This window comes from Pteropus medius, unplaced genomic scaffold (genome assembly GCF_902729225.1).
Source record: "Pteropus medius unplaced genomic scaffold, Ma_sr-lr_union100, whole genome shotgun sequence".
Classification (NCBI taxonomy): domain Eukaryota; kingdom Metazoa; phylum Chordata; class Mammalia; order Chiroptera; family Pteropodidae; genus Pteropus; species Pteropus medius.
In genome coordinates, this window is record NW_024350924.1 from 9,625,807 (window position 1) to 9,642,866 (window position 17,060).

The window sequence follows — 17,060 nt, forward strand, 5'->3', positions numbered from 1 at the left end:
GGCGTCACATTATGGGAGTCACCAGATAAAATATAGGCCACCCCGTTGAATTTGAATTTCGAATGAATAATTTTTTTTCATATAAGCATACCCCAAATGTCGTGTGGCATGTACTTACATGAAGAAAGAACGGGGCGAAGGGTTATAGAAGGACGAATTAGTAGCTGATGGATAGTCACGGGGATGGGGGGCACGGCGCAGGGAACGCAGTCGGCATTAATGTAGTGGCCGGCTGGGTGGGGAGCCAGAGGAGGGAAGGAGCAATCAGGGGGATCGCTTTCTAAACGATATCAATGTCTGACCAATGTACTGCACACTTGAACCTAATTAAAATAACTAAATAATTTTTTTAAAAATCCAATTATGAAAAAAAAGGGTAGAGAATTGGCAATAAATGTTAAGTTTTTGTGGTGAAAAAAAAAAAGCATTTGCCGTTTATCTGAAATTCGAATTGAACTGGGTGTCCTGTGTTTTCACTTAATCAATCTGGTAACTGCCACTGGGGAGCATGGTCACGGCAGGGAATCAGATGCACGCAGCCTCCTAATGAACTCCAAGGGCAGAGATGCTGGAAGGTTCTGGAAGGTGCCCTCACCTCAGGGGGGCCCCACGATGCCAGCTCATTTGGTTCAAGTCTCCGGGAGCGAGGCAGGTGTGGTACTGACACACTCCGTGGACATCAAGGGCTCTGGCCTGTCCCAACGGTACCCACAGCAATGGTACCCATAGCAGTACAACATCCCGCTTTCCCAGCAGACACGAGAAATCCCATTTACATAAGTGTCCTCTCGTCCCCAAACAGAAATCTCGTCTCTCCATAAACTGCCGGAGCCGGATTACAGAGCACGGCTAGGGGGAGGGCTCACCTGAAGACAGAAATTGCGACCGGCTCTGACAATAGGCATTGCAGGGCTTGGCAGGGTCTGCCCAGCAGCCTGTGATCTCAAAGCCGGCAGCCCCGAGGTCTGATTCGCCACATCTACAGAGCAGATGCAGCGGCCACCATCTGAGACCACAACTCCCCACTTGCCTTCTGGAAGCTGAGTTGCAGAGAATCAGCAGGAGACACAGCCTTATGGATGGAGGGACAGCGTCTGAGCTCACTCCCTCAAGTGGGGACACATAGTAATCGACAGTAGGGCTGTGGTATAAAGCTGGGTTTCTTAAGCTGAGAGAACAGTCCAGAACCTCAGACATGCACACATAGGCACACACTCCAAAAGCCAGGTCACAAAGACGTACCTAGACAATCCAAAAAGTCAAAGCAGCCTCCGGAGGCAGAGATGAAAGAGAGCGAACCATCAGCAGGTCAACGTGTCCCAAGTCGGCACGTGACTAGCCACCCGCGGCGTATTTTTTTGACTCCTGAGGTTCTGGCTGAGGAATGTGGCTGGTGACAGATGCTTCTGTGAGCTTAGAGATAGTGTCAGGGACCAGGCCTAACTGTCAACACCACTGGACATTTCCAGCCCTGCTCTTGGAGTCCCCTGCTGTCCCTGATTCTGTGAGACACCCTCTTGGGGTTGTCGCTCTCTATCCTCTCGGCTTCTGAGACTTTGCACTCTTCTGGTTTCCTCCTACCTGCTCTTTTACTCTGTCTCCTTCAAGGTCTCGTCTTCCTGCTTCTTAAATATTTACATTCCTCGAAGTCCTGCCCTTGACCTGCTGCTCTTACCTTCTCTTTCTTCCCCTGGTGCCTGGATGTTCTCATTTGCTATCATGCTTCCAACCAAGAGCATAAGTGCTTGAAATGTGGGTTGTGGAGACAAAGCACTTGAGTCTTTTCTTTTTTTAACTTGGGTCTTTTTTTGCAACTTTGAGCGTAACTTGGGTGTTTTGTTTTGTTTTGTTTTTTAAGCTTCCTTAGGCTTCATATCTTTATCTACACGATGAGGATACATAACACCAAGCAGCTTATAGGGCTGCTGTGAGCATTGAATTTTAAAAGTATGTAAACTGTTTTGCACAGTGCCTGGCATAGTAAGTGCTTGATAAATGTCATCATAATAGCTTAGTTATTACTATTTACATGCTGTTGAATCTCAGATCTTTGTTTCTAGCTCAGTATTTGCCCAGGAACCATAATCATATATCTTTATGTCTCTTGTATATTTGGATGTTCCAAAGATACCTCATGCTCATTGGGTCAAATATAAAACTGGTCCTTTCTCCTTCCCAACCTTCTCTCCTTCTCTATTCTCTATCTCGACTGTCGCAACCATCATTCATCCATCGCCCAGGCTGGAATCCTGGAAGTCATCCTTGGCTGCTGTTTTTTTCCTTGACACTTGCCATTCACCTCTCCTCATCAAATCAGTCATTAGATTCTGTCAATTTTTATTCATCAACTCTTTTTACTTTATCTTTTTCCTCTATCTCTTGATAAAAACTTCTTGATGGGGTAGTGATTCAAGGCCAGGGCCCTGGCTCTGAGGAAGTTCATGACTTTGGTGGCAAAGGCAGGCTCCTGCAGTGGGTTATGCTATTATTCACAATTTTCTCTGTCCCCTCCTCTTGGGCTGGTAGGAGGAATATACATCTTGGACCCATTGATATCTGGCTTGGCAATTGACTTGCATTGGCCAATGGAATGTGAACATATGTGACATGTGACAATTCTGACCGGGTCTGAGCAATTCCGAGCAGAAGCTATAAGAGTTATCATGTGGTTCCGCCATTGCCCTTTTTCTCTGCTGTGACACTACCATGTCCCCAACAGGGCCTGTTCCTTCAGCCTAAATCACAAATAAAAAAGATGAAACAGGGCACCAGTCGATACATGATATACATACAATATGAACGAGAAATAAAACTCTTTTGCTGTTAGAATATTGGGATCACTTGTTTCTGCATCCTAACCTCGGCTAAACTGACCGATGCAACTCCTTTCAGGATTATTCATAAGTATTTGAGGCTAACGCACAATGATGCGAGACACAAAGCTAGATGCACTTCCGGGCATCACGGATTCTTCGCACGGGAAAATCTTTCTGGTCAAAGTTCTTTTTGACAAAGTAAATTTTTACCATTTTGAAGATGTCGATGTGAGTTTCCAAAAGAGGCTAAGAAAATCAGACATTTAAAAAAAATCCGTCGTGTGATGGTGTAATGGGAAAGGGAACAAAACGAGAGCCAACTGAACTGAGAGACGTCAGGGATTCCCAGAGCTGCTGAGGGGAGATGGCATCGCTGTGCGTTTATTTATGACCCACTTCGACGGACGGGAAGAAATGTCAGCAGTCTGAGGGGCGATAACGTAGTTTGATAGAAAAAAAGCTTCAAGTTGCCAACTCTACTGCAAGGTCCAAATGAGCCCGGCCATTTCTAGGGCACGTATGTTAAGTTGGTGACCACTGCATCAATACCGATAGGTAATAACAAAAGATCACATATATTGAACTATGTTAATGTGTCGACAGATGCTAAATGGAGCGATACTTTGCTGGTCCATGTGACAAATTTGTGTATTAACAGGGCTCTTCGAGCCTTTAAAATACTCTTGACTTGATTCTAAATACTTAACGATTAATATTAAAGCAGTTTCTAAACCTCGGCATGTTGACATGCAAGAACAGATAATTCTTTGTCGCGGGGACTATCCTGTGCACCGCAGGATGTTTAGCAGCATCCCTGGCCTTATTCATTAGATTCCAGTAGCACTCCCACAACAAAAGATATCTCTAGACGTCACCCAATGTCCTCGAGGTGTCTTCCTGCTCTGAAGGAACGACTTCAGTGGTGGCAAATGAGAAACCATGGCATCCTCAACTGCATACCTCTGGTTTGTTGAATCAGTCTGGGTAGTTAGCTCTTTAGCTCACAAGTCAACCCCCACTGCCCCATTCAGGACAACAGCTGTTGATCCCATGCCTACTGGAGACAGTAAACATAATCTGCATAGTCGGTACAGCATGGAGATTAAACACTTGACTTTGGCGTCAGTCTGGGTTAGAATCCTGGTTCTGGTTCCATTCATTTGTGGTGTGATCTAGGGTGTTTCTTTACCTCTCTGCTGTAGTGTCCCCAGCTACAAAAAGAAATAACATGGCATATATGAAATATCATAGGGTCATTGTGAGAATTCAGTGAGTCAATGCTCAGAAGGCGTTTAGGGTACAGAAAACAGTCAGTGGATGTTTTCTGTTATTCTTAACCCTTCAACAACCCTGCAACTTAGGCAAATGTCATCTCCATTTTATACACGTGGAAGTGAATATTCGGGGAAATCAAGTCCAAAATCACACAGCTGCTAAGTTACTTGGTTGGCAGGAAGAGGTATCACGATTCAAACCCCAGAACTGAAGTGCTTCTCACTGCACCGCAGACAAGTTAAACCTGGAGGAAGGGTTCTCTCTCGGGGATAAAAGTTGGAACTTGTCCGCTTGGCTTGTTGTGTTTGTGCGAAGTCGTGGAGAGACTCACTGGGCGGGAGTATAAAACAGCCCTTGCCACCGATTAGTTGTGAGAACTTGGGCAAGTCTCTCGAACATCCTGAGGCTGTTTACTCATCTGCAAAATGGACACAAAAACACCTGCTCTGGTTCTTCACGGGGGGTGGGCAGAGCGATGTGAGAAAGCTGGGTGCAGCAGAGCACCCTCAAACCTTGTGTGCCCGACAAATGTGAGACTGGAGGCGACGCTCCCAGAAGCTCCGTGTCACACGGTCGCACGTCTGAGACGCCTCCTTCCCGAGGCTGGGCCACTCGTCCTGGGCTGCAGCGGAAGGCCCTGGAGGCCCAAGTGTGCTCTGTGGGCTGAGGCTGGGCTTTCTTCCCTTGGTGCCAGGGTGGGCGGCCGGGGAGGTGACCCCCACGGGGCGGCAGCAGCTGCTGCTTATCTGAAGTTAGTCAGCCACCCAGACAGATGAGGTGTCCGTGGTGACCTTCCTGCCTCAGTGCGTGTGGGAATCTGGGGTTTCCCAAAGCCAGGGGGTGGGAATGTAAACAGAATGGCCCCTGTTGATGCTGTGGCCTCGCCTCCCGCCTCAGGCTGCTGTGGCCCAGGAGGGGCATGAGAGGCCGTGGGGTACCACTGCCAAGGGCACGCAGGGGACAACGCTGGGGCTCTGGGTGCCAGGGCCGCTCTACGTCCTGGCACGACTCTGACTCCCCCAGAGGTGGACGCTTCCTGCCAAAAGTCCCACCACGTCCCCCTTTGCCGTCAACGCAGCAAGTCAGAAATCCATCAACCTGGTGGAAATGCCTTCCGTCCCTCGTCCTTCAGCAGGGCTGTCACTGTGTTCTGTAGACTGCTTCCTGGTTAGTCATCTGTAGAGGAGAGGCAGTCTTCTTTCTAGCAAAAGGCGGCAAACAAGAGACGGCTAGGGAGACGTGGCTGTCTCAGCCCCCTTTCGTGCGTCTGCAGAGGGCTTGGCCCAGGCCTCTCCATTCCTTTCAGTGACCTGCTCCACATTTTCTCCACTCAGGGTGACTCTGTGGCAAAATGGTAAAGCATTTTTAGTCCATATTCACACTTTTGTGCTCTTTTCTTAGTCTTCCTCTCCACCCTCATATTGGTGCTCTGTACTTAACGAATGTGTCAGACACCGTAAAGATGTTGGGGACAAACTCAGCCAGCCGGCAAGATGAAGTTGATGACATTCTAGCTGGGCGGACAGAGCATGTGCAGAACCCAAAATGAGCAGCACAGCGGCCCATGGTGCGTGACCTGGGCCGCGCCCTACCCCTTGAGAGGTGCCCTGTCCCTAAACACTTCTGCCTGCTCACCCACCATAAAACCTGTCACATAAGCCTTTCCTCTGAAGCTCTGCTTTTTTCCCTTCCATAACTGCAGTCTCAACTGATAATTTCTTAAAATGACCTTGGAGACGAGAGACTTAGGTTCGTGAGTTCTGCCACTTAACTCAGCTTCTCTGAGCTGCGGTTCCTCACGGGGAATATGGGCCAGGAATGTGCTAACAGGAACATCCAGTCATCTTTACTCCGTGCCGGCCCCCAGTGCTAGTGCTTTTTGCAGTCTATTGCACCTAATCCTCATAAACGTCATGAGGTAGGGGATATTTTTGTCCCCTTCTACCCTTCTCAAAGGATTCTTGAGAAGTCTGAAGTATAAGGCAATCACAGATGTGCTTTGTCACCATTAAGGGTCAGTGCAAAAGGGAAATAATATCACCACGATGTCTGACAAGGGCACATGTGATGACTAAATTGATTTATCCGATGCCACTGCGATTCTTGGCTATCCATAACTGACTGAGGCTCAAAATTTTTTGTGTCTGTCTCTCAGGCAAACCGAGCAAACGGCAGTAGTATAATAAAAAACATTGTCATCATGAAGTGCCAAACCACCCAGGGGAAAATTCCACAGATGTGACCTCGAACCTCTTAAGTGTACAGTCCAATGATCACCACTGCCTGGAACACATAGGCAGATAACAGAGTACCAGTTCGGAACCAGCTCCCGAGGAGACCCTGGGGTTGTATCAACCTGACGGCCTCACAGAGGTAAGGGTCTTTCAGGAGGATGAGCTGGGGGAAATTCATGAGCTTATAGCAGAATTCGTGATTGGGGGTGGAGCCACTAAGTCCCTCGGTATTCTCCTTGGAGAGATCACAGTATGTTTTTACTCCAAACTCCCATTCTGGGAAATTCTTTAAACATGATCTACTCACTGTCATAATAATGACGAATTCTGAAATTGTCAATGGCTGAAACCACGGATGTGTATGACAAACTAGTAGGAATATGCGTGTGTGCTTACGAGAGTGTGAGAGTGGCTTCCCCCGCTTGGCAAGAAGGGGCACTGGGTCCCCCCGAAAGCAGCCCACGTGGGAGAACTGACACCAGAAACAAATGAGGCGAAAGGGGAGAGCTGTGGTTTGATGCTCACAGATCGGATGATAAGCAATGAATAAGAAAGTCAATGAGCTGAAAATGACTTGAATACAGACACTCCTAGGGATCATACCTGCTGTAAATGATTGTGGTGAGCATTTATTGAAACTCCCTTAAGGTGCTTTAATATCCATTCCTCGCTCCCACAGCAGAGGTGGTCTACCTTAGAGGTTAGAGCACATTTTGTGTTCTTATCCAGGTTCTAGCAGATTTTGCCACTTACGAGCTGAACGATGATGGGCAAGGCGCAGTTTCTTGAGGCCCCTATTTCTTCACCTCTCATATGGGAAGGAACTATTTCATGGAGTTCCTGTCCGGATGAAGGAAAATAAAACGTGGTAAGTGTTTTGCATTCAATATTTAGCAAATGATGGCTTGGCGGTGTTTTACAAGGGACAATACAGATGCCCGGAGAAGTCAACTTCCTGTTCTGGATCCCCCCAGTTAATCACGGGCAGTGCCAGGGGTCAGGTCGCCCAGCCCTGGTCCAAGGCTCTTTCCACATGGAAATAATTTAGAGGTCACACGTGATTTTTCACACGTAACCTCTTTAAATGGCACTTCTCTGCCAAATCCACCCATTAGCCAGCTCAGAACTCTGAAGAAAAGGTTTGTGTAGGAACTTCTGGGAAGTCAGTCTAGATCTGGGATGGCCTGAGGAGACCCGAAGCGCTGTGTGTGAGAGGGGAAAAAAGAAAGACACCCTGTCACACACCCTTCAATTGTGGACATGTAGATTATTTACTTTGTGGATGGATGTGACACAATCTTTAATCCCAGTTGGCTACCTCTGCCACTTCCCTCCGCCACTCCTGGGTGTGCGCTCACGCAGTGTAAACTCCGGAAAGTAACGCAAAACCGGGAAAGTAAATCTGCTTTTTTCACCTCTCACCCCGCATCGGCCTCCTCCCCTCAAGCTTTAGAAAACCAGAGATAAAGGCGTTTTCCATTGTCTTTGCTCAGCTCCCATTACGAAACAGCAGAAAGACAGCTGAACTGGGCTTCAGGACGCCAGGGGCTGCAGTCCAGGTGTGACATCGGCTCATCCAGGCCCTCAGACGAGTTAGATCCGTTCTTCGGCCTCTGGTTCCTTATCCGTAATATAAAAAGAGCATTTACTGAGTGTCAACTTTGTGCCAAGTGCCTTCAGTTAGGTCACTTGATTTAGTCCTTTAAAATAAACCCTATTCAATAGGACTTTTTATCTGTATTATGTAAAGTAGAACATAAAGGTACCAGGAAGCTAAGTAAATCGCCCCAGGCCCAGGTGGCAAAGAGGAACCTGAGCTAAAATTTGAACCTAGGGCCATCTGATTCCAAATTTTATCTTAAACTCAGTAATCCAATACACTCTGTAATGCTCCTTCCTACTCTAATATTATGCTGTTCTATGATCAGTTAGTCAATAGTTGGCTGAGTTTGTCACAGTGAGTCATTCCTTCATGGCTTAGGGTCTTACGCTGGGTAGGCAGAGGTTGTGAGATTTACTACATCCCTCGCTTGGTCAGCTATTACATCAGCCGTACACTCTCGTGTTAGAAGACGTAGTTTTTTTTTTACCATCAATAGAAATTTGATACTTGCCTTCATCTTAAATGCATCTTCTAAGAAGAGAAACATTTCCTTAGAAGACCTTCCCTTATCTTCCCTTCGAAGCTTAATATTTATAGAACTGACTTTACCTGCAATTATTGAAGGCTGTTCATTAATAAACCACAGATATTTCACATTGACATATTTAAGAGATTCTAACCCACATAGACTCAGAGAGTAGTATGAAGGATACTCGATTCCTGGGAAGGGGATGGATGGAAATAGTGGTGAGTAGCACAGGACAGGGAGCAACCAGCTAAGCCTCACTGTCATGGAGCCACAGAGATCTGTCCTTTTCCCTCCAATTCTCAAGTGCCTCTGAAGTTGGACTCAACTAAGAATGTACATAACGCGCCTCAACTGTGACTTCGCTGCGTAATTGCTGGGAGAGGGAAGTACGGCTCAGTGCACCCCACTCTGCGGGAGGAGAGACAGGAATACCCACCGTGACCTACTCCTTCGGTCGTTAGCCACGGATGCCATCGAGCCTCACATTGTAGTTACGCTCTCTGAAGTGTAAATGGGATGGTGTTTATTTGGTTGTTGCACCCGAAGGCTAGCCCGGCGCCTAGCACATAGTAGGTGCTCAATAAACTTGTGGGAAACAAATGAACAAGATAAAACAGACTCATAGGGAAGATAATTAGGGGAATCTAGACTATCATTGGATTAAACGTAATGTAGCAATTTAAATCTACCTAAATCGTGTGGTATCAGCTTCTTGAGAGCGGTGACCATATTTCACTCACCTTTGTGTGCCCGAGGATTTAGCCTGGTATAATAGGGGCTCAGCCATTTCTGTGGGATTGAATCATCTGTAGGGACTCCTATGAGTGTAGCAAAAACACCCTAGAAGGTGATATGGAGGGATGAGATAGGATTAAGTGACTCGAAGGTGATGCTGCTAAGGGTAATAATGACGATCCTGTGATCGGCCTTGGTGGCGGTGGCAGACGAGGATGCTCACAGAAAGGGATGATGCTGGGGCTGCTGAAACTGCAACAAAAGTCGCTCAGGGAAGGGTCGTGATGACCGAGTCCTCTCTCTGCTGGTCCACGGGCACCAAAGTGAGTCCGTTCGCGCCGGCCCGTTAGGGAAGGTGATTCCCCAGCTTCCCACTCAGTTTTGCCTCCATCATCTCCCGACACTCCAAAATATCACCACTCTCACTGGTCAGGTTATTTTTTCTTTTTTCCTGTTCTCATATACAGCCACTTCCTGCCTACAGCAGCCCTAGGAGCGTCTGTCCTGAACCCAGTACCACATCCCTCTTCTTCCTCAGTGACAACTTCTCTGGGGGTTGGGAGAGGCTTTCTTCACTCTGCCCAGGACTGCGCTGCCCTCCTCAAGACGGCCATGCTCAGGGATTCCAAGGATTCCACACGCCGATCGCCATGGCTGACAACATCTACTAAAGAAAAGAAAAACATACTTTTTAGTCTTTAGTGGGACACCTCATTGTGTAAGAAGCCCAGCAGTAGGAGGACAGAGGACTTAGTGATGCTTCGTGGATTTCTGGCTGTGGGGTCAACTTAGAGATACATTCCAAGTTGTCACAAATAGGCATAAGCAACGGCTTCGGTGGGGGTGAGTCGGGCTTATTTAAAGTCTGGAGGAAGCGGTGTCCTACATAGATGAATAAGACAGACAGGAAATATTCCTGAATGGAGCAAGAATGTGAGAAACACTTGGATGAGAAAACCAAGACAAGACAAAGAAATGCAGAGAGCTTTAAAATCCACATTGAAGGTTTTGGAAGATAATGATAATTAACATTATCTAAGCTCTTCATATGTATTACTCTATTTAATCTTCACGGCAAGCCTATGAGGTAGATATTAGTATCATCCTCACTTTACGGATGAGAAAACCGACACACAAAACTGTAAGAATAACTTACCCAAGGCCACATACGACTAAGTGGTAAAGACAGCTGGAATTTGAAGCTAAGCTCTATTTTTCACTAACGTTTATTCGGCACTATGTACTAGGTCTTATGCTTTTGGCTAGAACTGGGGTGACCGCAGGAGACCAAAAAGTGCTACGGGCGACATAAAAAAAAAAAAAATCCTGTCGCACAACCTCTTTAATTGTCAACATGTGGATTATTTACTCCGTGAATTGATTGACTTTGTGATGTGTGTGATATGATCTTTAAGCTCTTGTCTTCTGTTTTGCTTTCCCCACATCTCCTTCCCACAAAATATCTGTATCTACACACTGTAAAGTGTGTATATGTTGTGGTATTTATCTGCTCAGATGCGATTCAGCATCGGTCTTTAAGGCCACGCCTCGTTCTTACCTCTAGTACTTAGCATAGGTCCGTCCCATCAGCTTTTCCTGACAGGAAACGAGTCAGTCCTTCCATGTTACAGACGGTGAAAGTGGTTTGGAGAGGGTCAACGGCTTGAGCAAGGTCGCGGGTCAAGTTAGCGGCATTTGGCTTAAATCAGGATGAATAACCTCTGTCCCTCCAGCCTGATCCTTGGAGGGTCTGCCCGTCCGGGGGCGCGGGCCGCATTCCAAGCTGGGTCATCTGGTGCACGCCGCCCGTCTGAAATTCCCCTTGCGGTTTCGCTCACATCTGGTGTTTTTCACTTCTCTTTCTAAACACGTGCTTTGATCCTTCTGCTGCTGCAGCAGAAAGATGTCCAGGGTTCCAAGGAGCACGGTTAGCTTAGCGAGACGTGAGAGATGCTCCCCTTGACAAGACTTCTAAAAATAAACAGCATCAGAGCCTCACCGTGTCATGCTTGAAGCACTTCCCGGAAACCCCCAGATTTACAGCCGTCTACGCAGTCTCTACAGCCCCCCAAACCTCGAACGTGCCTGGACTCCCAGCGCCCCAACCCCGTGTCCTCGCGGATGCCCAGCAGGTTCAAAGTCCTGTCATTCTTCCTCCCGGTCATTCTCAGGGTGGACCAGGATGACACGTGGTGAAATGTCTTCCATAAGAGTTCCAGGGTCATATTTCTCTATCACACACACTGATCTGAGAGCTATGCATATTTACTTCCACAAAAACCTCATCTACGACTAGCTTTCTTGTTGTATTTATTTTGTCAAACGTTATTACTCATTCTGCCCCCTACTCTAGCTTAGTGAGTCCGTTTCTTAATTGTAAAAGCATTTTTCCCTTATAATGAGAAATTTTAGGGAAATAGAAAAGAAGAAAAAAAGTCCACAATCCTAATATTCTAACATAACCATTATTAATTATGGTCTGTTCTCTTCCAGGCTCATTTTCCTTTACGTTGTGTGTTTTTTGTTTGTTGATTTGTTTTTACATAGCCAGAATCACAATTTACATTCAGTTTTTGTGTTGTCTTCTTCTCACTATCTAATATTATATCATCAATGTTTTCTCATGTTGCTACATGATCTCGCAGATACAAAATGAAAGGGGAAGTGTAGGTTTGGGCAAAGGGAGTGGGCAAAAGCCATCAGTGATCTCCCGCAAAGAAATGCATTGTAACCATCATCTGCGGGGACTCAATTCTTCCCTAAACTGCTGGGATTTAAAATGGGAATAAGAGAAGACCGAGCTGAGTATGAAGAAGCAAAACAGTCCCAAAGTTTTGAAAACGAAAGATTAATTTGAAGTCACAAACGGTTAAATTCAAGATTCGAGACAATCGAACCTCCCTGTTGAGATAAGTCAGAGGCAAAGCTACATGTCTCGGTGGCATCATCTACCTGACCAGTCTCCAGAGAAGAACAGATATGGCCAGAAAGAGGGATGTTTGGGAAACACCCCACCTCGGGAAAGAACATCTCCCCCGTGAGCTTGGGAAGTTAGAAGCTACATTGCCCACTGCATTCTCGAAGGGTTTCGGGGAAGTGAGGCGGGGGGCGGGGGGGCGGGGCCATTGTCTGTATCAGGGGGGAACTGTCTGGCTTCCTGTGTTCTCCACTTTATCTCGTCCCCCTTCCTTCTCAGCTGCCCCATCAGACACCCACTCCGAACTAAGAAGTTCTACTCCAAATGGACTAAGTCATCCTCCTTCAATCTCCCTGCAATCAACCTTTCCGTCCAACCTCTCTTGCTCTTCTTTGCTGAGCCCCCCAAACCCAAAGCGTCCAGCCAGCTCCCCTGCGCCCTTTCGCTTTCCACCTTCGCCCTGACCACACGTACAGGCCAGCGCCGAGCGGCAGCGCCCTCACTTAGCAGCCATGGCGAAGCCTTCTTTCAAGAACTGACCCTGAGGACAAATGCTCTGCTTTACTTCTTCAGAGCTGCTCTCCCGACGCTAGCGTCCCTACTGTGTGTCAGGTACTTTAATCCTTACAGAAGCGCTGGAAGGCGGGTATGGCTCTTCTCGATTACAGCTGAGGCGATGCAGCCCAGGACTTGTCCACGCGACGATACGTAATATTGTAGAGATGCGAGAGAATTGAGAAGACACGCAAAAGCGCAGGAAAAAGGACAAAGCAAAATTAGCCATAATCTACCCTCCCCAAAGAACCACTGTTAACGTGCGTGTGTGTGTGTGTGTGTGTGAGTGAGAGAGAGAGAGAGAGAGAGAGGACAACCCATAACACAGGTAGGTCTGGGATCACACCATTTCTAGTGGCTTGCTAGGGTCGCCACAACAGTGTACCACAAACTGAGTGGCTTAAACAACAGAAATGTGTTGTCTCACAGTTCTGGAGGCAGGAAGTCTCAGATCAAGGGGCTGCTAGGGTCGGTTCCTTCTGAGGGCCATGAGGGAGACATCGTTCCCCCTGCCCCCAGCTTCTGGGGGTTTGCGGGCCATCTCTGTTTTCCCTTGTCTCCTGCTGCCTCATTCCAGTCTCTGTCATCTTCACACGGTGTTCGCCCCGTGTGCGTTCTGCCTCTCCACATGGCATTCTTTTTATAGAAACGAGAGTTCTAGTGGAGTAAGGACCCACCCTACTCCAATATGATCTCATCTTAACTTGAATAATTACGAAAACCCTATTTCTAAATAAGGACACATTATGAGGAACCAGGGGTTAGGACTTCGACATATGAATTGGGGCGGAGTAAGGACACAGTTCAACCCAGAGCAACTGTCTGTACAATATTTCATCTTATCTTTTTTTTTTTTCCCACTTAGCATTCTATTGTGAACACTTTCTGGGACAGGTCAATTTCTGTTGAGGAGAGGGTCTAGAATGTGCCAGGGGCCTGTGTTGGTGGAAACGGGAGGGCTGAGTGGGGCACTATGACGAGGAGCAGCCCAGAGCTGGGGGGTCGGGGGAGGGGGGCGGGCCAGCAGCGAGAATTGCGTATGGACAGGGCAAGAGAGCGGTCGGGACGCTGGCGCTCGTCACGGCTGTCCACCTCACAGACTTTCTGAGGGCTTCTCAGAAACATGTGCTGGAGAAGGAAAGCTGCCAGGACCGCCAGTCCCCGCCGTGACCGGCCCCCACCCACGCACCGTTATTTAGCTTGGAAGAAATCCTGGAAGGCAGACGCAAGAGAAACCATAGAAACAGTCGAGAGGGAATCAGTGTGAGGGAAGTCTTGGAAGGCGAATGTAGAAGACCCGTCGGCTAGGAAGCGCTCTACTGCGATAAAGAAGAAGTCCTCCACAGAGCCAGAGAAACGTATTTTCAGGTTCTCACCCTCTCTCATTTTTCTGCAAGATCGTGGGCCTTTCTACTCAGTCTCTGTCTACGCTTCAGTTTCCTCCCATTCATAATACCTAGTCATAGGACGGTGAGGATAAGAATGAGGTGGTATATGGAAAGGCGCTTCCTGTAGTGCCTGGCATGACGAAAGCACTTATCCATTCATTCCTTTGATAAATACTGGGTATCTACTGTTCCAGGGGCTGTGTTGAATGCCAAATACACAGGGGTCAACAAAACTGACATGGTTCCCGTCCTCGTGGAACTTATGTTTTGGAAAGAATGGGAAATATCGAGCAAATGAACAGACAACTGAAGTCTAGAGTGATCAACTGTACATATAATTCGAAGAAGAAAACTGACTTCTAAGATGGACAAGTGGGAGCATCTAGTTTGGTGGGGGCGGGAGAGGAGGCACGTAGAGAGGGACCCTCTGAGGAAGTGGTAGTGAGCTGAGGCCTGAAAGTCAAGTTGGAATCAGCCAGATGGAGGAGTGGGGCTGGGTGGGGAAGAGAGTCCCAGGTAGAGGGAACAGGGCCTAAAGCAATAAGAGGCCTGTGCATTAGAGGAACTGAAAGAAACCGTCAAAAGTGACTGATCATGGGGGGGGGGCGAGAGAGGGGTGGGGATCCAGAGAGGAGATGGAAGCCGGGAGAGGCTTTTGTCAGCTGCCTAGGAGGAGGTTGGGGAGAATGAGAACTGAACGGGACCCAGGGATCTAGCAAGTGGGAGTCCTCTGTGACCCGACCAGTGAGGGACCAGGCTCACTGCAACGCGAGGGTGGAAGCCGGGTCGCACAGGATGAAGAGGCAGCGTGTGGGGAGGAAGTAAGGAAGAGAAGGAAGTGAGCAAATATTCTTTTTAGAAGTATCGTGATGAAGGACAAGAGAAAGTTGGGGGAGAATGTCTTCTTTGTTTATTTTTATTTTGGATGGGGGAATTTGGGGGCATTTTTCTACTCTGAGGAGAAGGATCCATGGACAGAGATGAAAGACACGAAGAGAAAGTAGGATCAAGTCTATTGGTAGGAGGCCTCGTTCCCATGGGTATTCTGCCCACAAAATAGAAAGTGGTAGACTCTGGTGTCTTGATAGGCCCACTGGCCCAAACAATGTGACTTATGTAAGCCCTATCCTCTCTTGGTTGTTAAAGTCTCCTTGCAAAATGTTCAAACAAATCTGGTATTCAACGACTTTCACCTTACAGAAAGTTTCTTCCAGAACCTTCTGATGTAGTCCTACCTGGGCTGACTGAGCTCTAGGCTTGCTGCATAGCCGTCCCCTTCACACCCTAGGGGTTCCCTTCACCTGTCGGGTTGGATGCTCTGGTTCGTGGATTCCACGTCTTCCTCTTTCTTGATTTACTCTGTTATTCTGATGGACTGAATCCTCCAGTAATTTCCTAACGAAGAGTGCAGGGAGGATCTCACAGATGCCATCCGTGCCCTGCCCATTCTGTCTTGGCACCTACCACACCCATGCATTCTAAATTATCAGCACCAACATCTCTTTGCCTGAGGGCTTTTTCTGGCTCTAGAATCAACCCCTCCTCCCTGTCAGCAGCCCTTAACCAACGACTGACAAGAGTTAGTAGGTAAATACCCCAGTTTCGTCAGGCCTATTTTACGGGGGTCTCCAGAGTGCCTCAAAGGAATCGAGTTCCAGCTGTTCTCAGTCACTTGCCGGATACTGGCTCCTTGATTCATCCCCCGCTGCCTTATGGGTATTCCCTGGACTCACCTCCCACATAAGCTACTTTTTCTCTTACATCTATTTTTCCATCTCTTATCTTTTTGCTCTACTTTCTACTTTCCAAATCTTCTACTGTTTTTTTTTTAAATTTCCGCAATCATATTTAAATTTCTAAGATCTCTTTTTTTTCCTTTAAATGTTCTTTTTAAAAAACAGCATTTTTAAAAATTTCATGTATGTAGTATCTGTCTTATCTCTCTGAAGATATTAATAAATTTTTGTTTTCTTTTTCTCTCAGAGACACCGCTGTTTTCGAATGATCTTCGAGACTCTTCCGCCAGCGTGTCACATTCCCAGAGAAAGGTATCTTAATCTCCTGGCTCGATGTCAGGGTTGTATGACTAATGTAAGAAAAGGAGGCAGGGTGTCTCTAGGTAATTTTTTTTCAGTATTTTGTCCTTTCACACAACTATGCCTGGTCTTCCCTCTGACTTACTGTGAGAAAAACCTCCATTCTTTGGTCACTGTGTGGAAGGGGCCGTCTGCCTAACAGCAGCAAGGAGAAGAGGGGGCCTGGGGACTTCGATCTTCTCAAACTGACTTTCGACTCATCCTACTGTTTTCAGCCACAACTTTACCAGCAAAGTACTGACAACAGTACCTCAGCCACCAACTGCTGAGCGCATGGAGGATTCTGAAACGTAAAGCAACTTGGATTCAGCTTCCTTGGATCTTTGGATTCAGTTACCACTCAATTATCTGCATTCCAGCTTTTAAAATTATCCTGCTCTTGGCCCTTTCAGATTCTCTGTCCTTGTTGGTTTATTCTTTAAAAAAAAAAAAATCATTTACCTAAATTCTTACTTGCTTACATATGCATCAAGAAACTCTAGAAACACATAAGACTAGTAACAGAGCTTGGTCGTGGAGGGGAAGAAGGTGGGACCTGGGCCAGTGGAAGGCGTGGGTGAGGGAAACTTTTTGCTTTGTGCCTTTTTCCAATTTTCTTTTCTTTTCTTTCATTTTTTTTTAAGTTTTAGAACCATGTGAATGTATTACTTCATCAAACATTAACTTCCGATGGAGTTCTAGGAGGGAGTAAAACACAATGCATGTGTTTATTCTGCTCTCTTTAACCAGAAATCTCGAGTGCTGTTTTTCTAAATTAGCAGCTTCAATGTTGAGACCATGAGAAGCTTCCCAACCAAGAGCCATTCTAAGCAAATTCAAAAGCCATAAACAAAAATATGGACAAATTCGACTCCACCAAAATTAAAGATTTCTGTGAGAAAAAAAAAGAGAAAAGAAAAGAAAAAGAAAGAA

General features: G+C 46.9%; 1 long non-coding RNA gene across 2 annotated transcripts; it reads left to right on the plus strand.

Annotated features, from left to right (window-relative positions):
• The first annotated feature begins 6,340 nt into the window (after positions 1-6,340).
• Positions 6,341-16,998, plus strand: LOC120585131 (uncharacterized). Of its 2 annotated transcripts, XR_005648243.1 has the most exons (4): positions 6,341-6,464; positions 7,055-7,193; positions 16,036-16,100; positions 16,364-16,998. It is a non-coding gene; the product is annotated as an uncharacterized LOC120585131 (long non-coding RNA). The 2 variants fall into 2 exon arrangements; XR_005648244.1 differs by lacking the exons at positions 16,036-16,100; positions 16,364-16,998 and adding an exon at positions 9,660-10,373.
• The last annotated feature ends 62 nt before the right edge of the window (positions 16,999-17,060 follow it).